General features: G+C 43.9%; 1 protein-coding gene across 3 annotated transcripts in view; it reads left to right on the top strand.

Moving 5' to 3' along the window:
• Positions 1-230: 230 nt before the first annotated feature.
• Positions 231-26508, top strand: part of MAP3K13 (mitogen-activated protein kinase kinase kinase 13) — a 70788-nt gene continuing 44510 nt past the window's right edge. Inside the window, exons 1-3 of one of the 3 annotated variants that reach the window (XM_014258305.2) lie at positions 231-334; positions 8981-9095; positions 25423-25569. The gene's annotated coding sequence lies outside the window, so the exon portion shown is untranslated. The remainder of the gene's footprint in view (positions 335-8980; positions 9096-25422; positions 25570-26508) is intronic. The other 2 variants (XM_088060927.1, XM_088060926.1) reach the window with 2 other exon arrangements.

The following is a 26508-nucleotide window of genomic DNA, read 5'->3' as shown; positions in this document are numbered from 1 at the left end:
AGCCCACAGAGACCCCGCCCGCTCCCCTGAGACATCCCCGCCTATGTCCCGAGGCCCCGCCTACACATTATTGACCCGCTCACGCTCCATCAGACCACGCCCTCGCCTTAAACCCCGCCCACGCCCCTCAGACCCCCACGCCCCATCTATCCACCCACACCCGCAGGCCCCGCCCACAATCTCAGCCCCGCCCACACACCTCATGCCTCACCCACACCCTCAGGCCCCGCCCCTGCTTTAAATCCCGCCTGCAGCTGGCGCGCGCCCGGAGGTGACGTTACGGGACCGGCGTGAGGCGGAGCGGTGGCACCAGTCGGGGACGCGGGGTGTGCAGGTAACGGGGAATTCGGGGGTACGGGCTGCGCAGGTAACGGGGAGCTCGGGGGTACGGGCTGCACAGGTATCGGGGAGCTCGGGGGTACGGGCTGCACAGGTAACGGGGAGCTCGGAGGTACGGGCTGCACAGGTAACGGGGAGCTCGGGGGTACGGGCTGCACAGGTAACGGGGAGCTCGGGGGTACGGGCTGCACAGGTAACGGGGAGCTCGGGGAGCGCGATGCTTAGGGAGCGCAGTGTCCGAATGACGGAGTGCTGAGGGAATGATGTGCCCCGGGAACGCGGTTCTCGGGGGTACGGAATGCTCGGGGAATGCTCCGGGAAGCGCGGGGTGCTGAGCGACACGGGATGCTCGGGGAATGGAGTGCCTGGCTTTCGGGGTGCTCAGGAAACCCCGCTCCTGCTTGCAGGCGCGGAGCTGTCGCGCTTGTATATTTGATATTACGAAGGGATTTTTTCCATTTTAAGAGAGCGGTCAGAGGTGCAGCCGTGGCCCCGGCCGCCGCTGAGGTGCTGGCGGTGCCTGTTGTGAGGCAGGTGAGCAGTCCCGGGGTGCTAGCGCTGCTTTCCGGGCAGCAGGAAGCGTTCCAGTCAGTCTCCAGACAACCTGGAGCAAATCCCGCCGGAGCTAAGCCTCTGATGTCTGTCCTAATCCTGTCTGGGGGCTGTTGACAATGGCAAAGACCAACACAGGCTCCAATGGTTTTGTGCCCTCTCCAGTAAACAAAAAAAAGTGTAGGAATTTTGATGCTTCTCGCATCAAAAGTGGCAGAAGTTTGGGAGAGTGGATGGGATAAGTTTAATGGCTGCTTCTCTTGGGCTATGTGGCTTAGCCCTGAGAAGTAGAGCTCTTAAACTAATGAGGGAAAGCAGGAACTGTAGTGCAGGACAAAGGAAATAGCTTCCCACTACTAAAGGGCGGGGATGGATGGGATATTGGGAAGAAATTCCTCCTTGTGAGGGAGGTGAGGCCTTGGCACAGGCTGCTCAGAGAAGCTGTGGCTGCTCCATCCATGGAAGTGTCCAAGGCCGGGTTGGACAGGGCTTGGAACAACCTGGGATAGTGGAAGGTGTCCCTGCTCGTGGCAGGAATGGGGAGAGCTTTAAAATTCCTTCCAATCCAAACCATTCCTCTTTTCTCTTTGTAGGGCAGGGCGCTTCACCAGGCACAATCTTGTACTGTGCCTCATTTTTGCTAAATGGATAGCGATTGGGTGTAAGTAACACCTCTATGAAAGTAACATGAAAATAAAACCTTTAGATAAAACGGACAGGATCCTGCTTCCTCTCTCATTTCAGCTCTATGAGAATTTTGCTACTGGAAAGTGCTGAGGCCTTGCTGTGAATTCACTGACAGTTGTTCGTTTGACCTGTAGTTTTACTGCTTCAGAGGTAGGCTGCTCTTAATATACTGATCTCATTCTCAAAGCAGAGCAGAAAAAATAAAGGTAAATATTCACTTCATTCACTCCATTCACTCCAAGATGGAGTGAAGTTGTGATCTTATTGCTCCAAGGAGGCATTTGAGCCGTGAAAACTTGAATTTTTGTGGTAACTTTATGGATCTGGAAGTGTGGAATTTCAGGAATGGGTTTGATATTACTGCTGGAAAGGGGAGCCCTGTGCACCTCTTTTCCATCCCTTTGCTTGTCTATTTTCTTTGCTCCTCAAATGCAGGTGTAAGTGGTGTGGTGGGCTGGACCCAGTGCCAAACCGGCAATTAGCACCATATGGGAGTTGAATCCATGGAGCTCTGTGCCTGTACATCCAACAGGGAGAGGCAGGCCCGCCCATTAGGCAGTGACAGGGATCCAAATCAGTTAAGCTGCTCCTGAAGGTGTTCCCCAAGGCTACACTTTGCTGGACTGTCCTGGTGTGTGTGGTTTGTCTTTTTGGTGGTTGTTGTTTTGTTTTGGATTTTTTTGGGGATGAAAGCTGTGCACTACTCCTTATTTCCAGATGTTCCTAATTTCCTCAGCCTCTTCATTCTACTCTTTCCCAGGAGAAATATTTTTGTTTCCTGAAAAAGTTTCCTTTTGGGTGCTGACCAAACTTCTGCCTGTGAAAGGTTAGAAATAGAAGAACTGGGGAATTTTTATAATGCTATCTGTGGTGGTTTTCACCCATAACTACATGGGAATCATTGCTTTAACAGATGTTCTGGTTTAAAGAGCAAAACCAGTTTTTGCTAAATGTAAAGGTGGGAGTGCTAACAACAAATAAAGAAATCACAGAGAACAGGTGGATAAAGAATAGAAACAGATGTAGGAAAGAAGGAATTACTCTCAGTTGCTCACTTTTGGCCTGAATTGTATTTTAACAGCTGTTTCTCACAGCAGAAGGCTCTCCATCCAAAAAGATAAAAGGTGAGACTATTGGCAAAAAATTATATCAGGTACATGCAGAGAATTTTTTTTTTTTTTTGTATAAACAGTTTTTTTACCCTCACTAAGACCAGGAGCAGTTAACCTGGAAAAAAATTACTTTTGTTTATTGTGTTATTTTAAAGTCTGTGTTAGTATAGCAGTTCATGCTTAGTGGCAATTAGTGAAGAAGAAATGCTTCTCCTTGTAATGTGCAAGACTTATATAAGCCTTTGTGACATAGATTAATTGCAATGTTAAAATACAACTTGTGGGACAAATGCTGAGTTTCCAGACCTTGGTGTGGTTTGTTTTTAAGTGCTTTTTGTCATGTGGCTCTTGCCCCTGCCCTGAACCTGGTCTGCAGTGTACACATCCCATTGTTTACATCTGCTTTGCTGGAAGCATTTTCCTTTAGTTCCCTTATTGAAATCACTTATGCTGGCTCTAACTGCTGTCCCTATAGAATTTTTCTTCACAAGTTCTCATGAAGAAGAGAGCTTGCCTGTTATTATTTTTTGTTAGAAATGGCTGCATAACCTTTTGCAAGTGACTATATCCAGTATTCCAGGTGGGTCTCAGCAGTGCCGAGGTCAAGTTAAATATTGACTTGTGTAGGACTTTGGTCTTGGGTAATCCCTGCTGAAGCTGCAGCCAGGAGAAAGGTGTTGTGGCAAAGATAGTCACTTTAAGCCACCCCCTCCCAAACTGAAGCCAGTCTGACTGTGGGGAATGGTCCTAGAGGAGACTCAAAATCCCCTAGAGTGTCCCCATGTCCAGGGCTGGGAGTCTGCATGATGTGAGGAGACAACCACATCTGTACCTGGCAGCAGTGACAGCCCCAGTCTGTCTCTGTACTGAAAAGGCTGGAATTTGGGGTCTCTCTGATGGTGCCACGTCTGGTGGTTTGTTCTAATCTTGCTCTTATTTGTATTTAACTGTCCCTCGAGCTGGAGGGAATTGTGTGTGCCAGGAGCCCAGCTGGCAGGAGGTCTCTGCTCTGGGACCATGGCTCCTACTACAGAAGGCTCTTTGTCCTTTATAGACACGTGATCCCTAGAAAAAAATAAACATTTCTCATTCTTGCAGAGATTTGCTCTCAGATATGAACTAAGCAATAACTGTTTCAGCACTTTCAGCCTGCTCCATCCTTCCTTGTGTTGTGGGCTGTTTTACAAAAGTCTAAAATCTGCTTGCTAAACTTTATTAGAAATAGAATTCCTCTGGGACTGACAAGATAAATTTTGTTCTTGGTGATGTAGCCTGTATCGTTCTTGACTGCTTTGCTGTGGAGAGCTCAGCAAGCAACATAGAGCTATATATTAAAGAAAACTAATTTTTCTCTAGCTAAGAGGCTTTCGAAGAGGTGGGAGACATCTTCGACTTTATTTGCTTGTGGGGAGCAGGAATTTCAAACTAATCAGAAAGTTTTAGCAAGAAAAAGAATATCCAGTCATATATGGTGCTTTAGGTAAAATAATTTTGCCATCCTTTAATAGTAAAATATTTTGAGCTGTTTATACCTGGGGGAATAAGTTATTTTATATCTGTGGTAAGTCTGTTTTCTGTCAGAATCTGGTTCTAGGAAGATTTTCATCCTGTGTTATTGGAAGAAGGTTGGGTCGGTCATGTGTCAACTTTGTTTACTATAAACTGAGGTTTCGATGGAAGAAACATTTTGTTTTAGACGCTGGATTGGGTTGCTGACTCCTGCTTTTTAACTTTCTATTTTTGAAACCATTTCCTTAAGTGTGATGGGTGTGAACTGAAGAACCTGTTGAGTTCTACGGTTGGCTCGAGTTTTTAGCATTCCTGTCAACTTTCTCCACTTTGTGAATGCAGTGTAGCAGTGTGACTCACTGTCAGGTGTGTGTCACGGATGTGTGGCTGTCTGGTGTGACTGAGGTCAAGGTTTAGGCTGAGCTCCAGATGGTGGCCAGAGGATTACTTTGAGAGCTAATTACAAGGCTTCTTTGTGTAAGTCTGAATAGTTACGTCACAAAGATATTCTTTAATGATTCATCAGGCAATTTAGTGGGGGAAATAGCCCACAAGTTTTTAACTCTCTGATGAGGTGTGTTTTGTCCTTAGCCTGCCTGGCTTGTGTTGAGCCGTACCCCAGCACTTGCAGGCTGATTTAATGGGCTTTCACTTCCTGACTCTGCCAATGGGTTCTCTGGCATCTCTGAACTCTGGATGTCTCTTTTTGTCTGCATGTGTGGCCTACATTTCTCCTTGCACCCACCTCTGGAGCAGGCAAGCTGCCGTGGTGTGGGCTGTGAACAAAGGCCTCTGCCTGTGGTTAGTTCAGGCGTGGACTCCCTTGAGTGAGCAAAGGCTATTTCTGGAGTTCCCTCGGGGAGAAGGTGATCAGGAATCCAATCTTGGAGCTGAGCAGAGGGGAGCACAGCAGTGTCAGCCTTGGTCAGTGAGCTGGGTCAGCTGCTGGTGGTAGTTCTGTCAGAGAGGATCCTGTCTCCTGCAGAAGGGCATTGGCAAGGTCACCTGACAGCAAAGTGCTGAGAAAACATTAATTTTACTCCATTGGTTTGTTACAGTCACCAAGAAACGCCTTGTCCACATTTCAGAGACTTGTGAGTTTTGGTTGCTCCTATCTTAGCTCAACAGATTTGCCCAACTCATGGATAAAGAACTTTGTCCCCAGCATCCATATCTCTGGATCAGTGTGCCAGCCTTTCTTGTGAGGTTTACATTGTCACTCTCTTGGTGCCACTACAGTTGTGACCTTTGGCTTGTGGCAGGATGGCTCAGTGCTAAGGGGGATGAAATTTCCTTGCAATGTTATCCTTCCCTGTGTCTTGGCTGCTCAGGTATCCCTCAAAGAGGAGTTTCCCACTGATGCTGTGTATCCAGCACTGCTGGTGGCTTCAGGTCAGCCTGACACCTACATGTTGGTGGAGCAAACAGAGTGCTGGGCTCTCATGCTGGTGGTGCCATGGACCTCAGCAGATGGCAGCTGGATGGTGGAGTTTTCATAGAATCATTTGTTTTCTACCTGTTTTCCTTGCAATCTGAACACTAAAGTTCACCATGTTGCTTGGCGGCATTGGGACACCGCTTTGGGAATAAGAATGTTTAGGAGTTGCTTTAGCTGTAGGGTTGCTGGAAGGATTCCTGTGTTCCTGGGCACAGGTCAGTGTGTCACATACCTGACACAGAGCACTGTGACCTCCCTGGTTCCCTTATAAACAGAGCTGTCCTTTAATGGGGTATTTACATTCCCCAAGGCACAGTGTCCTGGAGTTTCAGTGTGCTTGTCTGTCTGTACTGGGAGGAAATACCAGTGCTGGTTAACGGATTTAGTGTGTTCTCGTGGGTAGGGGCCCCTCCTGCAGCCTGGTGGGCAGAACAAGGGTTCTGTCTGTAAGCTACAAGTATTATTTTTGTGTTCAGTCATCCATTGCATGTTCCTGTGGGCAGGAGCTCTCTGGGCAGAGATAATCCAAACTGTTGATGTGCTCTGTGTAGTGCAGTCAAGAAGAGGAGCTCAGTGGACTGATGGGCAGTTGGCAGAGCACATACCTGTATAGAAGCCTCCTAGTGCTGAGGGCCTTAGGGAATGTTTGCACAGTCATTTTTCCCTGTGTCTAGGGCCGGAATGTACTGTCTGCAACAGAAAGTCACCATGATATCTCTTAAGAGGTAAACGGATTTGTATGGGTTTTCCTTTGCTTTGTCAGGGAATAGCTGGCCTTGGGGCCAGCCATGAGCTGACTGCTTTTCTGTGTTTCTGAACATACTGAAGCAGCAAAGATCAGTCCCCAGAATCCATGTGAGATTGAGTCAGGACCCTTTTCAGAACCCAGATTACCTTGAAGTCTCTGCTTTAATTTCCAAAGTAATTCAGTTCTCCTTTAAAAGATCTAAACCTAAGCCCTGGCTTCCTGGTTCATGGAGTGGGAGGCTATTGTGTACCTGACCTCAAACTGGCTGCTGCTCAAGGTTCTGCAACATGTGATGCCTGGCGTTGCATCAGGTGATGGATGGGGGATTTTGTTGATTCCCTCTTGGCCAAGGCATCCTTGAACCTTCTATTTTGAGACGCCCATATGGTTGCAGGACTGAAAGAAACACAAACTTCAGTGTTGCATCCCATGGGCTGGTTCTGGGAAGCTGTTGGCAATTACAGCAACAGCCCTTGCTTCTCCAGACTGTCACTAGAACCAGGAAAGGTGGTGGTAAAGAACCTGCTCAGCCTCTTTGTGCTCAATGAGCTCAGTGTTTTCTTTGGGGGTCACTTCATACTCCTTCATTTCCCTTCTTCCCCTGTAAGGCATGCTTTTTCCAAGGTTGTGCCCTAAGATTTCATTTAATTTTTGCTGAAACCTCACACCTCTGAGAAGGTGGTGCTAGACCACACCTGTTTTTCCATAATTAGAGGATTGAATCTTCCAGACATTCTCTGAAGCCACTGAGAGAGCAAGGCTATTGCCAGAATCACCTGGAAGTGCATTAGGGACTCTTAGGGGCTTCTTTATTCTCTGTGTGATGAGAGATATTCCTTGTCCTCCTTTCTCTCAGAGAAAGGGCTAACTCAGATTATGCTGATAGCATTAGCGAAGAACAATTCCAAGTCCGATATCACTCTACAGCAAAAACTTGGAGGTTTGTTGAGACACTCACCAGGCACTGGGACTTTGCAGGGTATCCCAGGAGTGAAACTGCATTTTGTGGAGCAAAATGTACTAAGAGTGAGGTTTGCAGGGGGGACTGATGCTTGTGTTTGAGAGAGCTGAAAGAAGGATCTCAAAGGCAGAGCTCTACACACACGTGCATGTGTGCAGTTACCTGAAGTTCAGGAGAGCTGCTTTTTAAACACTTTTCTTTAATCCCTCTTGTCTGTATGACACTCTGCTCTTTCTTTTGTAATTCTTGCAGCAAGCTGACAAGGACTGTGAATTTGGGATATGTGTAAAACCACTATACCTGTGAGCTTGCAAAGAGGTGTGGGACTTGTCCTGCAGATATTCCTAAAAAAGGAAACCCTTGGAGATACTTTGCATCTCCAGCAGTGAAGCATAAAAGTGGAAATGGACAGTAGATGCTGAGCTGTAATTATTGGGAAGCAGGAGTCTTTTCTAGGCTAGTGGGAATGTTCAGAGTGTGACCTGAGTAATCTGAAAGAGTCGAAGGGTTTCACTGCCTTGAGCAACTTTGTGACTCTTTAACAGATGTTTCCAAAAGGACACAACATTGATAACGGGAACTGCGGGATGCGCCACGTTGCAATTTTATCTGCCTAAGTAGCTGCTCATCCAATTCCATTAATGTTTGCATATTTAATAAACTTCTAATGTGGGATTTTAATGAGTTGGCAGTTATCTCTGAACACCCAGCAGCAGCAGCAGTCTCAAAGTTTAGGTGGCTCTCAAATGGAGATTTCTCTCACTTAGAAGGCATGTGGCCTTTCCTTGGGCAGTCAACACTTGGCAGGCTGTGGAATACTTTGATTTGGTTTGTATTGATGTACATCAACACTGAATTTTTAATTTGGATGGAGCCCTAGGGTTAAGTTTTTGGGGGAGGCATCTTTTTAGAAAGCCGGATGTAAGAGAAGTGACCTTGGTTAATCTTGTAACACACCATTTATCTTCTTGGGATGTTTCTTGCTAGTGATCTAGTTATTTTGGCTGCAAAATGGGACTGCCAGGGAAATTGCTTCTAACGTGGCGTTTGCTCATTTACACTCCCAGTGCTTTTGCTTTGCCTTTTCAGCCTAATTTTGCAAACGTATGTCCAGCTCCTCATAGTCCCAAGCAGGGCAAGAGGTGCCCTGGTTGTGCTGCACAGTTGGACCCAAGTGTCTCTGGTGAGGAGAAGGAAGGTAATCTGTCGTCAAGGGAACTGCAGCAAAATTCAGCAGAACAGTTCAGTGTTTATGCTTTTGAGATAAACTTGAGTGTAGTAAGTGTATGTCAGTATGTCAAATGTAGCAGGCAAGGTGAAAAGGGACTTTTGATAACACAGTGCAATTCTCAGTTCTGGCACCAGTATGACTTTAAGTAAGTCCCTTGCATGTTCCCAATCTTCAGGATGAATTCTCAGTATGCTGCTATGGATGGTAGATGTGTAAGCTGTGAGGGTGGCAAGGGTAAGGAAATAACTCCTTACAGCCTCCTTTGAGATAAGACAGCAGTAATTCAGTGACTGGACTATCAGATAGGTTTCAGGCATCCTTTCAGTGGGCCTGGTAGAAAGCAGGAAAAATTTAGTGTTTATCTGAGCTGTATTTTAAATTGAAGTTCTTTTTATATCTCCAGAACACCAGTTTGGGAGGAACAGCAAAGAGAGTTAAGGACAAAAGCTGATGGACCATTACATCTTCCAAAATGAGCCTTTTCACACTTTCCTACTGGAAAATAACATGTCCTGAAGGTGAGTAGGTTTTGTATGTGACAGATAAGCTGCCCGATGTCTTGGGCCTTGACCAAAGGCAGATCCACCCTCATCCCAGCTTGGCCTGACACTGCCTCTCTGGCTGGCACAACCCATGGAAACTTGCTTGTGAAAATGTGTATTTTATCACCAGGAGAAATAAGGAGAAATATTTTCCACTAATTAATTTTCATTGATTTAGAAGTCTTTGAAAAAGATGAAGTGCTTAGTGAAAGAGGTGAGCCATTGGGAACACAGATATTTTCTGGTGAGTGGAGAAAATGGTGTAATTGTTTTATTTGCATGTAAGACGAACTTTGGTTTAGTTTGGCGAGTGTATTAAATTACATAAGGCATTTTCAAGTTTTGTTTCAGTTGTACCTCAAATGATATTTTCAGTGTTCAGAAGAGCTGAAGAAGAGTTCTTGCTATCAAAGATGATAAAGTAATTTCCCCAAAGTAAAGAACATAATGCTTGAATGAAATTAAATCAGAATTGTATTTTGTAGAGTTTGTGGTATCTTTTATGTTATTTTTGTACTCAGCCCCTTGGGGCTGTAGGCAGTGACCGTACAGTTTTGTTTTAAAATCCTTTAGTAACAGAAATCAAAATGGGAAATGTTACATAAGTCCTGAACTCGACATAGAAATAAAACCAGCATTTCTGAGACAGTTAAGGTTTAAAATGTCTTGGTTTAGACTTTACTCTCACTTTAATAAATAACATAAAAGGAAGCCATGAGGTATGTAGGCCGAAGTTTGCCTGCTAAGCAGCATTAATTGATTTTTTTTTTTTTTTTTAATTAGGCTAATAAATTTGCCTTTCTGATGGCTTCTTCATTAATAATTATTTTTTCTTTTTTTTGTCATGAGCCAACTTGCAGCTCTGAGCTCAAAGACAGTAGTGGAGTGTAAATGGTGAAAAATAGGTGGTTATCAGTAGGCATTCTGCCTGCACAGAAATCGCTTGAAAATGTTCAGCACTGGTGTCATATGCCTTTTGTACATAAATGTGTACATAAATGTGATTTGTACATAAATTTGTGCACAAATGTGAGGAGAAAATCCCAGTAGAAGTTCAGCCTGGAGTGAACTCTTCATGTGCTTTTATAGATTTGAAGCCATGTGAGTTCCTTGAACATTTGTATATTTGGTAGCAGGGAGAGCCTCTCAGGAATGTAGGACTTGACAGGTACAAGAGGATGCAGTGTCAGGGGATTTTACTTGTTGAGGAAGAAAAGTCTTGTAGCTGGAGAGAAAAATACTGTTCACATTCATTGGTGCTCTTTGGTGTCTGCTATGATCTGCACAGTTCTGCATAAAAGGATGGAAGCTTGAAAGCCCCAAAGCAAAAGGTGTGACTGAGTTCTAAAAGCTCTCTTTCCTAAGTGCCTGTGTTTTCCAAGTGTCCTCTTCAGATGTTATCTGTGAACCTTTTGCCAAAAACCCCATAAAGCTGAGGAATCTCACTGTGAAATACCTTTTCTGGTGTAGTCTGTGTTTTGCTGTTGTGTGGATGTTCTCTGCCTTTTGCTTTCTCGTTTCCCGGTCAGTAAAAATCGTGACTTTACTGTGTGGAGAAAGATTGTGCAACAGAGTGAAGAGAGAGAGTGAAAAGAGGATATTTTTGCTGTTCTAAGGCTCCTTTGTTCTCAGAGGTCAGGAGGAGCTGAGCTCCAGTGATTTCATGCACTCTCCTATTACCTGTTCTCATGCTGGCCATAAGCCTAAAGGGACAGATCCTCCTCTGGATGAGTCATTAAATAAATATCAGGCTGTGCTGGTATTCCTGCTCTGAGTACTTGTGTGTTGTTTACTTGCTGTTTTCTTAGCTGCTATCACAACCCCAGCAGATTTTGTCAGTACAGGGACTTCTCACGGTGTGCAGCTGGGGAGAGGCACCTGCACTGGAGCCAGGAGCTGTTCCAGCCTTGTTCAAGGAGGGATTTTCAACAGTAGCTGGGAAACACTTGGAGATATTTCCAGTAAAACCGTTCTGGTTCTTGGCTCTTGATCAGAGGCGTCTTGCCAGATGTCCTGTGGGCTGGATGTGGTGCCTGCTCTGGCTGCATCCCTCCTGCAGGACAGGGCATGGGAAGAAAGTGCATCCCGTGGGAGCACTGGAGCACAGAGTGTTCAGAGCTGTCACTGGAGTGACAGTGTTTGTCAGCACTTGTCTCTTGGTTTGTTTCAGCAGTTTGTTCCTGCTGGGCTGCTGCAGGGAGGGCTGGAGCTCTGTCAGCTGTGCTTCTCCAGCAGCTGCTGCAGCCAGAGGTGGCTCAGGAATGATTGTAGAATCCTAGAACCATGAAATGGTTTGTGTTGGAAGGGACCTTAAAGCTCATCTAGCTCCAGCCCTCGTCACTCACTAGATCAGGTTGCTCAGGGCCCCATCCAGCCTGACCTTGAACAATTCCAGGGGTGTGGAAGCCACAACCTCTCTGGGTAACATTTGATGACATGGTGCATCTCTTGGCGGAGATTTGCAGCTTCCACGGGGACAGGTACACGGTGCTTCATGTGTTTGTGCTCACTGGGAAGCTCTACTAGCAAGGGATAAGTTATGCTATCCACTGGCCCACCCATCCACCATAAGACTGACTTGCAGTGTGCACACATTCTGATATTGGATAACCACTGGGTTTTGTCTGGAGTCTGGATTTGGGTCCATTTTTCATGTGAAAATTTGATTGTATCAGGCTTCCATCCTAACTCTAAAACCTTGACTAGGTGTAGAGGTCCCTGGTAGGTTCTTTCCTTGCCTGTCTGCCCCAGCTGAAAAAAACTGTAGATGTTGTGTGGATGCATTTAGAAAAATGTTTGATTATGTTCTGGTCATGTGTAACTTTTGGATACTGATTAGTAGATACAGGTGCAGCAATAAAGAAACTGTAAATTTGCTAGGTAGCATTGCAGGTAGTCTGCAGGTCCCTGTATCAAATAGGATTATATTGTTTCTCAAGCACATTGCACTTGTCATCTTGAAGCAGAATTACATTTCTATTAAAATAATGTTTGCTCAGTGCTTCCAGGTAAAGGAGAATTCAGCATTACTGATAAAGACCACAATCCACTTTTATTTAATTCATTTACTACTTGGCTTGGTCTCCATTCTCTGGTGCCTGAGCATTGCATTGTCTGCTATTTTGGAGTAGCTGTGTTTGGAAAGCTGCTCAGTTTTTTGTGTTCTGTTACCACAATTTTTTTTTGCATTGAAACCTAGCTACTGTCTTTGAGGTGATGCATCTTTTTTAATCTCTAATCTCTGCTTTCTCTTTTTCGGTTTATACAACCATGATAAAAGTTTATGCTGGGGTCAGTTTATGATAATACATTCCTTTTCTCCTTCCTTCAAGCCCCAGTGCAAATGAGGAAAGCTAAATTTACTGTCTGTTCTTCATGCCTTTTTGTCCAGCGCAGAAGAAAATTAAGCTATTTTGACCTTTCTTTGACACTTGTAGTCAGCAAAGATGAGGGCAAAGGCTTTGTAAAAGTAAATGAAATCAGTATTGTTTTCTTCTAAAATTGTTATTAATGTGCTATAGTGTGCTCCACTTAAAGTCCCAGCCTATGAAGGCGAATGCAGGCAATCCCAGCTGCTATTTCATCCACCTTCAAGGGTTTGTCGATCTTTGAAGTGCCCTGTGGCAGAGGTTTGAGTGAGTACCACACACCTCTGGTGAGCTCTGTCCTGTCTTTCTCCTGGCATTGCTGGTACTGCCAGAGCATCACCTGGGTGGAGCCTGAGCAGGGCTGGCTGAAATCAAGGGCCCTGCCACTGGTACACGGCATGGAGCAATTAACTGGATGGTTTCACAGAATCCCAGAATGGTTTGGAAGGGACTTTAAAAATCATCTCATCTTACCCCCTGCCATGGGCTGGGACACTTTACATTATCCCAGGTTACTCCAAGCCTTGTCCAGCCTGGCCTTGGGCACTTCCAGGGATCCAGGGGCAGCCGCAGCTTCTCTGGGCACCCTGTGCCAGGGCCTGCTACCCTCACAGGGAAGGATTTCTTCCTAACATCCTATCTAAATCTCTTGTCTTTTAGTTTGAAACCATTCCCCCTTGTCCTTGCATTCTCCATTGCAGCTGTAATTTAGGAGGAAAAAGACTGTGCATAGTTTACTACCCAAAACCTGATTGTGTGCTGCTACTTTGTATTTTTCTGTTGTACTTGAAAAATGGAGCTATGCACTATTAAATGGTTGTGCTCTGTCCTGAGAGGGAAGGTAAGAAGGGGAAAACTTAATTACTTGACAGAATGTTGCAGCAGTAGCAGAGGATGTTGTGTCTCAGTCCAGGTGATTTTCAGGTCTAATAGATCTCCTGCTTACATTTTGCATTTCTGCTTCTCTGCTGTTTATTTCCTAGACAGCTGTGCTTGCACTGGCTGCCTTATCTCAAGGGTGATTACACTGGTATCTTTATTTGCTCTGCCCTGCGCTGACACCAGCCCTCAGCCAACCCTCTCTGTTTCCAGCCTTAGGATGGGCAGAGTGGAAGCTGCAGAATCAGCTGGTACTCAATGCCTTGCTCATGGATGGGAGAATTTTGTTCACTGAGAAACTGGACAGCGTAACTTGGTGGTGAACTCAAACTGTGGTTGCTTGTCTCAGGCACAGGAAATGGAAACCAGCCCTTTTTCCTGATAGAAGAGTAGTTTCCAAACAGGTGGTGGCCCCAAGTAAAGGCTTTTCTGGATACACTCCTCTAGAAAGTCATAATACATTTATGCAGTGTGCTGTCTCTTGCAGTTAAAGTGATTGGCAGTTTTCGGGAATCTGAAAAATGCAAGGGATTTGCTTTATCACGGTACAGTACAGAAAATTTCCCTTTGCTGTTTCCCCACCAGAAATGGCACAGCTCTGTAACAGAGTAAGGTATAGGTCACTGCTCTGAAAAGAGCTTATCGCTTCAGAGATGCACATGGTGTTGCTCAAAAACTGCTGCTGCCATCAGCCAAACCAAATTTGTAGTTACATTGCTGTGAAAAATGGGGTTGTGCAGAAACAAATTTGCATCCCTTAAAGAAATTAATGGTGCCATGGTTTTGATATTGGACAATAGGTGATACAAAGTAAAGGTCAGAGTTTGAGATGAGTGCACCTAAAAATTCATTTCCTTTGGCATAGGTGGATGAATGTGATAGTTTAGATTAAAACAGAACAAGGGGGCTGTTGTGTAGCCAGTGTTTGAAAACCAGGCCTTTCAGCTCCATGCCTAAACTAGTGGATGCAATTATGCATTTCATTGGTCTGTAATATTTATTGAAGTTTCTGTTCTTTAGTGTGATAAATACTTTTGTATATTGCTTAAAAAGATGGGCAAAAAATACATCTTGTATAAGGAGTAACTCTGTTTTAAGGTTGGATAGAAATTTAGCTTACTGTGAGCTCTTGGAATGAATGCTGTTAAATGAGCTTTTCTGAATTTTCTTAACACTGAAGGATTTTTATACAGAAAGTTCTCATATATGTATGTATATATATGGCTAGAGACATGTCCAGTAAAAATGGGCAATTTGATTAAACCAGGAATTTAAGGAAGCATTAGAATGGTTGCCTGGGGCTTTAGTATGATTTTGCAGTGCTCTGGATGGTTAATACAGAATAGAGTAACTGCTAGGACAGAGAAGCCCAGAATAATTTTCCTTGTCCCAGTTAAGTCAAGAACTATTAGAGCAGTGGAAATTAGGTTTCAGCAAGAGGGGAAGAAAGGGTGAGGGACATGTCAGCTCTCAGTCTTGGTGGTGAGAAGGGATAGTACCAGAATTTGGAATGGAAGAAGGATGAATAACAGTTACTAGTGAAACAGACTAATGTTGTGTGTAAGTGCATTATAAGTGTTTTTCATTCTTTCTGGTGCTTTTTTTTTTAAAAAAAAAAGTCCCAAACTGAATATTTGCAGTAAGACATGGATGCTAAAGGAATATGGGATTTTCTTTGACATGCATGTTTGTCAGGAAAGGCTTTTTCTTGGCTTTCAAACCTGATGTTTGAGCCATTTTGAGTCATTTCTCTCCAATCAAGTCCCACTAAACTGTCCTACACTGGCCATGCTGGAGTTTGACCCTCATCCCAATGCTTTGCTTCCCTGGTGCTGGAAGCAGGGAGGGCACAGCAGCTCAGAGGCTCCAGTAAACCACTTTAACTGTCTAGCTTATACTTAAATGTTTGGAGGAGTGGCATCAAGTACTTTTTAGTACCTTTCCCACATTTTCCTAAGGTATATTTCTCTCCTGTCATGTCTTGAGGTGTTGGATTGTGACACTGTAGTAGAGGTAACATTTCTGAGCAGCATATTGAAGTACCAGGACCTTGACAAGGATTGTGTGAGAGGAATCTTTAACCTTCTCCCTGCAGCACCCTGTGGCTGTTCACTGGGAATTACTTAGGAAGCAGAATTTCTAGTCTCTTTTGGAAGTGCAAGTGTAACAAGACAACTGGGAAGAATGAGAAGGTGTTGTGGTGTTAGACAACAGTCCCATATGCAGCTGTGAAGGCTGCAACCAGGAACCATGATGTTTTCTGGCTGATAGCCTTCTAGTCCAAGGTGACCATCAATAAGAGACCTGTGAGAAGAAATGGGCTCCTTCCTAAAGGAGATGTTCTGCTCTGCTCTTCTTTGCAAGGAGCTAACTCAGCATGGTGCTTGAGGATTGATCTTCAGGACTAATTTCTGATAGTGCTTTATCTTTATTCTCCTATCAGCAGTCAGACTTCATAACCCTCCATACCTCATTCCATTATTCCCTTGGCCAAGGGAATGTTGGATGCAATACTCCTGAGCAGTTAATTTGATTGTTCTGCCCTGTCCTTTGCCTGTCTTTGGGGTGACCACAAGAACATGCATCAGTGTGTTCAAGCTTCCAGGAGATACTGCAGGGCCTAGAGAACATACTTCTACCCATTCTGAGCTGATGTGTCTGGAGCAAGAGGAGCTGTTCTCACACTTGGATAAAAATACAATCCCTTCTCTCACTCTCCCTGGTCATTATTTTGCAACATCAGGGTTAGTTTCTATGGTTTTCAGGTTAAAATACTTATGTTCCTGTGTAGTTGAGATTCATTATCTGTGCAATACATTGCTTTTAAACTACTGAGAGCAACGGCCCTGTGTCTGCAGGTCCTCCCTCCCCATGGAGTGGGAAGGAAGAACTTTGATCAGCCTGTTTGTTACAGAGGAGAGTAAAAGCAAACCCAGAGGGGAGGGCAAAAGGGACCATTAAATGTTATTTTCTTCTCTGCAAGATCCTCTCATGTGCGAAAGGAAATTGTTCTTGTCATCTCAGATGATTATATTCACAAAATCCAACCCCGAAATATCATCCCTGTATTAGACACTGACCATCTACAGTCAGAATCTTATTTTGTGCCTTTATTTTGATTACCTTTGTTACCTTAGGCACTTGGCAGGAGCAAAAAGCCTCATCATTCTGATTGCTTCAGTTTCCCAAGATGTCCTTTGAGAGAAAATGTTTCCTGAGCTTTGTTGCAACCTCTTAAGTAGAATTTGGTCTTTCTGGGAAATCATGTGAGATCAAGTGATTGCCTGGAGCAAGAGAAGGTACTGAAGCTGCAGTAGCAAAGACCTTGATATCAAAGGCCACCTGCTATTGCTCTCCATCTCTTCAGCCTTATGTTACCAAGTTATAAATTCACCCTGCCTTCCTACAGAATGGCTGGCAGCTACTCAGCAGGTGAACTGGGCTGTTTCTCAGGCAATTGTTCACATTTGTATCCCAGCCAGAAATTTCTTCCTGCATGAACTTTTGTCTAGTCTTCACAAGGCATACTGAGTTGTCTTTTGGCCTTCTTTCTGTGTGCTCCTTTTACTGTTTTCTTGGTTTTCCTGGTGTCAGTCAACAAATCCATATCAGTGTGTAGCTTTGACGTTCAGGTTTGCAGCCCAGCTTACACAGACACCTGGTAGGAGTAGAAAATACTGTACCACAGTAGAATTCTAATAGTTTTCTGTTTTTTCCCAAACCTTGGTTTATTGATCAGCTTGTATAAAGAATTTCTTATGAAAAACTTAAATGAACTCCTGAACACTTTCTTGTTGAAGAAAATAGAGAAAAATATCTTACTGTATATACTGATGTGGCTGAACTATACAGACACAGAGTATTGATTAACCTGGGTATTCTGCTCACAGTGTATATTTTCTTTACTGTGCTCAGTCAGAAATGCATTTCTAGCAAGCTGAGGTTGTATTTATGGAATAAACTGTGTCAGTGTTGTAATAGTAATGGAAAAATTTCTACTAGGATCACTGTCCACATCCAGGCCTGCAGTCCTGCGATCCATCTCTGTTGGTCTGGTCGCATACCCTTGTGGCCTTTCCTCACCTTGGATCTACAGCATGAAGGGCAGAGCATCTTTTCAGTAATTTTGTTTATAAGCAGCTTTTGTAGTTCAGTTTAGCATAGCTGTTCTAAAATGCTTTCTTTTCAGCCTGAACACAGATGTAGTGGCCCCGTCAATGCTGTGTAGGTTCAGCTATTGTGGTATATGCATGTGGCATTTTTTTCTTTGGTTTGTTTTATCTGCTTTTTGGCACAAGAGGGACTCCCCAGGTCCCCCTGCTGCCAGCGATTACAGACAGTTGCCAGTCCCCAGTGGGAATACATATTTCCAGCCAATATTTACAGCTGGTTCTGTCCTGGAGGGATGGAGCTGCTGCTGTCAGCTGGAGGTGAGGGAGGTTTCCTTTTGGCTCTCCAGTGAGAAGGGAGATGTAAAATGCAGCTCTGGTGATGGCTAGAAGGTGGTTTTGATGTTTTTTTGTTTTTTTTTTTATGGCTCAAGCTATTTAATGTGTCTGTGCTTTCCTCTGAGGCAGAGGGTCTTGGTTTGGGGAGTAACTGTGTCACCTCTGTCCTGTTAAGGAGGGAGCCTCCCTGTCACAAAGCGTGACTGGCCGAGTCTCCTGAGGTGTTCAGTGAGTCTGTCCAAGAGCTGCTTCCCTGGAGTGTTCTCCCTTCTGCAGCCTTGCCACGATACAAGGGTGAGGTCACCAGCCAGTGTTTGCTAAGAGATGGGACTGCTTCCCTTTCTTAGTGCCATCTATCTTGTAGATTCAGAGTGAGTTTCTCAGAAGAAAAAATGACATGGTTGTGTCACAGGAGATTGCAGTTACAGTAGAATCATATCGTAATGTGTCAGTGTAAGTTTTTAATGCTTTCTGTCATTTGAGTAGCAGCACAAACCAGCATTTCTCCTTGTCATCTGTATCTTTTTACTGTTGGACTTGGCTTATTTCTCCAGAGGCCTGCAAAGGTCATTGTTTTGCAAGGAGAAATGCCATGACATCAGCTTTTGGGAAGCTGAAAATCCAGAGCAGCCAGCAGTGACAGTTGAGGTCCTGCTTTATCTGAGGTGATACCTTCCTATGTCAGGTGTGTGTGTAAGAGTCCAGGGTGCTGTCCTGGCATTGCAAGGTTTTCCTCAGCAGCTTAATGCAGTGAAAAAGGGACTTCTGATGTGTCTGTACTTACAATGAGTAGTTATATCCTTGGAGGTTAATGGAGCTGTGCTATGAGTTTGCTTCCTCCTAATTTCTTTTCACATGCAGAAAACTACCTGTTGGTGTTTCATCTCATGGTCACTTCCTCAGATACAATCCCAGCTTTGAGAACAGTGCAAAATATAAGAATACTACTGTGTATGTTTTCAGATCTGTTTGTGCTTTTAAAAGAGAAAATCTGTACTGATGGATGACCTTCACTTGTTGTGGGGAGGTTTTCCAGAGGCTGGGCAGATTTCGGTAGCATTCGTCCTGCACTGTTCCCTGCCTTACCAGTGTGGATGAGGCTCTCCTACTGGGAGTGAGGAAGGCCTAAACCAAAGGGCTTCCTGCTCTCATTCCAAGCTTGTCCAGTCAGTTCTTAGGCATAGCTGGCTTTGGGATAAGTGTCATAATTCTAGTAAAACAGACTGCTGGGGTAAAATCTATGTCTAATCGAACTTTTGTGCTTGGATTTAGTGAAGCCACATTTCTCTTTAGGAGACTGGGAGGAAGACTAGATATGCTGGTGGAGACAGCAGAGGAGTTGTCTGAATTTCAGCAAGTAGATACAGATGCAGAAAAAAGAGTGAAGTTTGAGATGAGAAAGATATAAATAGGGAAAGGAAATAGGCTCCTCTCCGATTTTGAAGGGGAAAGAAGCAGGTAATGGTGATCAAGTCACAATCTAAGGGAAGTAAAGAGCAGGAAAGGGAAGAAGACTGGAACTGGAGATCTCTCAGGGGTCATAGAATGCATTAATTACTTTTTCAGACTCTTCTTGCTTTTTAGGCAGGAAGAAACACTAATTAGCAACTTTTTTTCAGGATTTATTTAACCAATTTGAGCTTACTGTTTTAAGTGGGATAGGAATAACTCAAGGAAGTGATGGGGAAAGAATGATCCTTAATGATAAATTTTATTCGTTGGGAAAGGAGCACAGGAAGAGAGTCAGTCCTTGTAAGACAGTTTTGCAAGAGGAACAGTTCCAGGTGGGTTCTTTTTCTGCTCCTAGGACTTGGAGGATCCATTTTCTTCTGTGTTTCCATGTGCCTCTTCCCTCTGTAGTTCTCCAGTTTCACAGTGTTCTTAGCAGGCAGCATTGCCTTTTATCAGTGATCTGCAGCCCTGGCTGCTTCCTCAGGTGTGGTGCAGTAGTTCTTGTTATCCCCTGCACTGTGCTGGGCTGACAGAGCTGTGAAATTGAGGGCTGGGAACACTCCAGAGCTCCATGTGTGCTGCTCACCCTCCTGCTACTGGCCCAAGCACAGAGAAGGAAGGGAGCTGAGTGTGTTGCTGGCTTGTGCAGCTCTGTCTGTAGTGTCAGGTATGAAAATCTCCCTGGTGCTTTTCTCCTATTTTATTTTTATACTTACATTCTCACTGTGTGTCATCTAGAAGTCAAAGCAGGAGTGTGCAGTTCAGCAACAGCAGCAGAACTGTGCTTACTACTTATCTGCTGCTTTGTTCAAATTAAACATTTATGGGGCCAGAGGCTCCTCACTGCTCCATCTCAAATCTTTCAGCCTCCAACACTATGATGACCTTTCTCTTTGGATTTTGACACAGCTCCTCTAAGAAATACGGTGAAATCAAATTATCCTCCACTGGCCTCTCTCCCCATCTTTCCTTTGTGTACCCAGTTTGCTTTTTTCCCTTGACCATGACATATGGGGGACAGCTGTTGGTAGAATCAATGCTTTTCTGTTCCCTGTGAGTTGAAGTTTCCCCTCCAGTCTGATGGGCAGAGATGTGCCCTCAGTTATTGGTACCTGTTTCTGTTCCCTGCTGTGTTCCAAGGTGGTGTGATTGGGTAGGAGGTCCTCACTCCTGGAAGCAGGGAATTACCCGATGCTGCAGCACATTGCCTGTTGATGCTCCAAGCTGTGTTGGCTGACTTGGTCTCCATGGAGAGCAGTGGATACTTTCCAAGGCCTGGATCTCATCTGCCCCTCCTTTGTGGTCTGGAGTGAAACCTGGGCAATAGTTCTGTTCCTTGGGCACACTGGAGTGGAGATAACTTTTGCAAAAAAAGAGTCCAGAGACTTTTACAGGACCTAGTGCTCAATTTTCCCTGCCAGAGCATGGTCTGCTTATTTGATTTAAGTCTTCTAGCTTAAAGCAGTGTTGCATGGATGCTGAAAGCCCACGCTCCTAAAATAGATCGAGTAGAACAAGCACTTTAGTGCTGACTCCTCTTCAGGAAAGGAGAGGGAAGGTAGCAATGAGCAGATGGCAGGTATTAGTCATATCACCTGATATATCTGAGCACCTCAGACCCCATGGGCACAAAGGTGATGGGGGAACCTAGAGGGAAGGAATCCTCCCAGCAAACCAGGCTGGCTGTTGGAGTTGCACAGGATACAAGCAGAGGGACCTGAGAAAATGAGGGGACTTGCAGCCAGGTGCTAACCTGAGGAAAGTAAGTTCACAGAGAGCCCTGGCCAGAGCCTGGGCCTACATTTACCTGCCCAGTTTTCCAAGCCATTCCCTCATGTATTTGACAAGCCCTCAGAGCACCACTCCTTGGGGCTTTGCTCCCTCTGCAGGGGGGGTAGAAAAAAGGTCCAGCTACCTCAGAAATAACTGAATTCCCCAATTTCAGGATCAGCTGGAATGACATTATCCTATCTTGTACATTCTAAATGCAGTACAGAAGCTGCTTGATCTTTTCCCATAATATCTAAACTGCCAGTGTGCACCTTGCAGTTGAGTTGGGCTGGCCCATCATCCCCTCCCTTCTCCAGGTCTTTGGTATCCACGTGTTGGCCCTGGCCCAGCTGGCAGTGGGCTCATAGGAGAGCCTGGAGATGTTCCCTCCTGCTGATGTGCTGGGAACACAGCGTGGAAATGAAATGTAGAATCTGTACAGTCCCTTATGAAGCAGTGGCTTCCAGCAAACCTGACACCATGGAGCAAGTGGGGCACAGAAGTGCCTGTGGAGGCAGCGTGGAAGTGCTGCACTTCCAGTTGCTTGCTCTGGCTGCAGTTTGTATAATCATTTACTTCAAACCCAGCCTGGTAAAAGGGCAGCTGTGGGCACAGTAATGGGAAGGGAGGTCCAAATTTGGGCTCTTTTGACTCCCCTGTGCAGAGATGGGGTCATCAGGAATCATAGCACTGGTATGTTCTCCCTGAAGAATGGCTGTATCTTTATTTTTTTACCCAGTTTGTTTTGGGTTTTTGTTCTAAATTTTCAACAGCAGAGGCTGAATGTGTGGTCTCCTTTTTTTTCTCTTTTGTTTCAACTTTTTGGCAATAATTCCTAAAGAGCTGTTCTGCTGGAGTTACTCCCATCATTTTTCACACTTGTGCTCAGCCCTCTGTGGAAGCCAAGCACCCTTGTGGGCCTCTGAACTACAAATCCCATTTTGGTGGCACCTTGCATCCTTGGGCTTCAGCTTCTGCCAAGCACCTAATGAATGTAGGAAGCGAGTAAAACACTTCTGCTATGATACATAAAGGGTTAAACTAAGTTCTGTTTATTAGTGTTGATGCTTTAAATTGTGCCAGAGCATTTGAAAATGCGGCAGTGGACAGGGCAGCAGGCAGTAAACACCGTTAAATGACAATACTGTTCAATATTTGCTGTTAATTGAGAGAGGCAGCAGCTGCTGGTATGCAGCTTCAGCCAGGATGAATTAGTAATGAGTCTGTAACTGGGCTTTTTTTTTTTTTCTGGTTTAAGGTTGCATCAGCCCTTTACAGTTCAGTAACATGGTTGGTTGGGATAGAAATAAAAATCATAGCATGCCCTAAACTGAAGATTTTGTTTTGTTTTTGTTTTCCAGTGAGTTGTCATGGAGCTTGGTGTCAGTGATAAATTTGGCAGCAGTAATAAAACTGCCTTGTATTTAAGGACCAAACTTAAAGATTTTGGTTAGCTTTTCCATCCCGTGTGGCAGCCTGTGGGAATGCAGCAGGCAAAGCAAGCACCTCCTTTGAAAGCAAGGGGCTCTCAGATGTTTTCAGTTCAAACAGGAGTTTTGGTGGAAGTTTCTTTGCTGGCACTGCTGCAGGTCATGGGGTATGAGAGAGTTCTCTCCCTTGCTGCAGGGGCAGGAGGAGAGGGAGCACTAATTCAACATTTCCCTTATTCTTTCCTTGCACTTTTGCCATGCATGTGTACTGAGATTAACCTTTGAAAACTTTGTGATAAGCTGTTATCAGCCAACAGTTATAACAGCAAACCTTCCTACCTTGCTGAGTTGGAATAGGGACTTCCTAAGGCTTCAGAGCCTGGGTTTGGAACAGGAACATCATTAATCCAGAGCAGCCAGGCTGGGGGCAAAGTTTTCTCTCTGAAGAAACCAGCCACAGCTGCTGCTTTCATGCTGTTTATGTAACCTGCCCTGTAAGTATTTATTTTGCACAAAACGCTTTATTTTGAGCTGTAGATGTTGTTGTGAAAGGTCAAAACTCTGTTCTAGTGGTTTTTAGCAGATCTGAAGTGGGGTACAGGAAATGAAATTCCAGCTCAGTTGAAAACAATGCCGACAGTCCTATTGATTTCAGCACAGCTCGGCTTTCACCACAAGTAGAAGAATTTCGAAGCAAATAATGTTTTGTTTGTTCAGTTCTTTAAACAAAAATCCATCTGCAGTGGTTTGCACTTGAATCCAAATAACTCGGAATTCTGCTGGTATTTCTGCGGGATGAAAGATAGGAGATTGAAAGAATTCTTTGGGTCCATGATTATTATGTTAAAAAATAAGAAGAAAATTAAATCAGCAGATGTGTTTGTACCCTTGTTCCCAGCTAGGGTGATATCTGTGTTGCACACCTTTGGCTTTTGGGTCTGTCCTGTTCACATGGGCAGTTTTTACCTAGTAAGTGCTTTTATGCATTCTTAAGAGCTTGAAGCTGCCACACACCATGCTGGCTTCTGGACTGGATTATAGAGGCATGAAATCTTTCAGGTTGGATGTGGGAAGCAAATGTTAAAAGCCAATTGAAGGCTATAAAAGGTGGTGGTAAATGGAACTTCAGGAAGAACTGAACTCATCTGGTGCTGAAAGTCCTCCAGTCCCACAAGTCCCTTCCCATTTAGGCACTGACCATTCCCGCCTTGGCTGCCAGTTATCAAATGGTGGTTTCAAACCTGTCCTTAAAAGCTGTATTTTTTTCATGTGAAATGCAGTAATTTATTCCAGTGGCATTTGGCCAACTTTGGGCATCTGGTGTCTCATGTTTTTTATGAACATCTCTCCAGTTTTCTCTGCTGTCTCCTATACACGTATATGATTTGTGCTTGCAAGGATAAGGTATTCCAATGCATTTTTTCCTATTTTGTGTGGTTTTGATTCTTTCAATCTTACTATTGTTTCATCTGTAGTATTGCTTACAGTGTTTATTTTCATAAGCAAGAAAATAAACCTTATGTTTACATGTACCATTTCCTGTCTTAAAATAGTGGTAAAAATTATAATTACTGGCTTTTGAGGCTTTCGTCATTGATTTAGTAGAACCATGTAATTTTCTTGTGAACAAATGTAAATATTTACATTTTAATACATAAAGTATAAACTCTAAAGTTTGTCTAATAAAACTGTTAAGATACTTGTAAGTTTACTCTAGGTTTTATTTGGAAATTGTTCTGTAATGAAAATAGTTTGTGCAGGCCTGGTATGGGGCCATAGATGCTACAAATTGGTACTTTCCAATGTGAGAATATTGTTATATCATCATCCTCCTGTTGTCCAAATGGAGCCTCTGAATGTAGCCTAACCCGAACCTCACAAGCTTTTCCTTATTGGGAATGTGGAATTACCTGTCCTGTTTTTGTGGCAAACCAGCAAAGATAAGGAGACATAAAAAATGAAATGACAGTGGTCACAAAACTTAGTGTTTTTCTCAAATACAATTGGCCCTTGCTTCTACCTAGCAAAAAATTAGGAATGTGCTGAGCTTCCCAAACTTTGGGAGTGGCCTTGAGAGCAGCTGAACTGTGGTGAGGAACGTGAGGCAGGTGGTGCCACATGGATTTTTTGTCTTAAGTCTCCTAATTCTGGCAATACACTGGTGCTGGTATTTCTAACCCTCCCCCTCAGTGTTGTAGTAGCTTGGTTGTGTCTGAAGGATGCTGAAGGATATGAGGAAAACCATACATGTGGGTAGAGAGAAACTCTTTTTAGACCAGGTAGTTCAGTGTCTGCATTAAAGTTCTGTAAGTTCAAGGTGTTGATTTCTCTTTAATTTTATGAAGGGCTGGGCTAAGTCTTGCAGCCTGTTAAATTTTGGGGGGGAGAGGGGCAGGGGGGTGGAAAAAAGGTGCAGAGGGCTCAAGACTGGGAGTCTCAGTAGTTGTCTCTCTCCTTGCATGTTTCTGGTGGTAACAGGAATAATATTTTGAGTTGTATGTAGGAGGACTGTAGTAAGTTATGCTTTTCTTAAAATTAGCTTAAAGTTAGGAAAACAAATAGGTTGGAGTTTGAGTATAGAATTAAGTGTAAAATATCATTAATAGATTACCTTGAAGTATGTTATTTTACAGTCTAATCCAATCCTGATGTAATTTTGTAATGTGGTAAGCTCTGAGCTCTTTTACTGGAGCTACTTGCTTAATTTAGATTAAAATTGTACCATAAAAGGATTATAGAGTGTGTGCCTGTGCTAAGAAAGGATGTACTAAATATGTTGAGGTATTTTTCTACTCCAGCTCCTTTTTGAAAGTGCATACTTAATTTTGGATGTTCTTTGCTGTCTTTGAATGTGCCACGTCACATCACGATGTGCTGAGGGGATGTGTTGGGTTGATCTTGGGAGCTTTTTTTCAATACACTTCAGCAGGGTTCTGAGCTTTCTTGTTCTTTCTAGAGAGAAGAATTCAGTACCAGACTGTCTTAAGCACTACCCATGGTGCAGCTTCTGAGGACAGCTTGATTTCTGTGACTTGAAGAAGGAGGCACATGTGCAGTGAGCCAAGAGGACATGGGCTTCCAGTGCTTCTGGAACAATGATCAGGTACAAGAATTGTTGAGATTTGAATTGTAGTAACTAGTCAGAAACTCAAAAAGATATCAAATTATAATGTGCTCACTCCTGCAGTTGTCCTTAAATTCTAAATAGACTTCCCTTTCTAAGGTAGGGATGAGCTGAGTTCACCTTCTTGCTATAAGTTGTGTCCAAAGCCATTTCCCTGCTGAGATTGCAGAGACCTGATGGGATCCAGCTCCCATGGGAGTAATAGGAAGGGATAAGTGCCAAAGGGGTGGGTGCATAGATGGAGGTGAAGTTAATCCTAGTGTTTACATTTTTCCAATAGAACTTGGAGTCTGAAAGCATTTGAATCTATTAATTCAGGTGTATTGATTTTGTGAGGGGATAGCTTTAGCATATCATTTCCCATTGTTGTAAGTACTTTTACATGGTATTTCCCTGGTGATTGGCTGGGGAAAGCAGATTCTCAGAGGAATCCAGCCTTTTGTAGCTGGAGTAGACACCAGCAAAGTTCCAGAAACGCAGAAATTCATGTTTTATTTGGGGTATTGCTTTCCTAAGAATATATTGTCTCTTGATTCTGTTTCATATATGCAGTTTTTCAGTTTAACCACATCTATTTTATATATTAAAAGTTAAGTGGTAAAACTTGCATGTTAGCAAACCACTTAGATCTGTCTGGATAAGAACTGAAAAGAAGCTAATTCTCTAAAAACTGTGTAAGCTTTGGGGAATTAGGTTTAGAAGACTATGTAAAAAATAGTTGCTTGTTTCTTTGTAGATGCTGCTTGAAAAATCATTTATTCTTTTCTATAAAACTAGCTAGAGTTTTCTTCAGTTAGTGGCTGGCTATCTGTGTAATGCTAGAAAATGTAGTTGTTTCGCTCAAGGAGACTGAAAATGGGCTTGTTCTACACATTTTCTTTACGTTTGTGAGATCTTTGTTGTATAGAGATGCTTCAT

The sequence above is a fragment of the Pseudopodoces humilis genome, chromosome 11, assembly GCF_049639895.1.
Source record: "Pseudopodoces humilis isolate 2021_Gansu_Grassland_sample_001 chromosome 11, ASM4963989v1, whole genome shotgun sequence".
NCBI lineage: Eukaryota > Metazoa > Chordata > Aves > Passeriformes > Paridae > Pseudopodoces > Pseudopodoces humilis.
The sequence above is the reverse complement of the archived record's forward strand: the minus strand, read 5'-3'. Positions and strand labels throughout refer to the sequence as shown.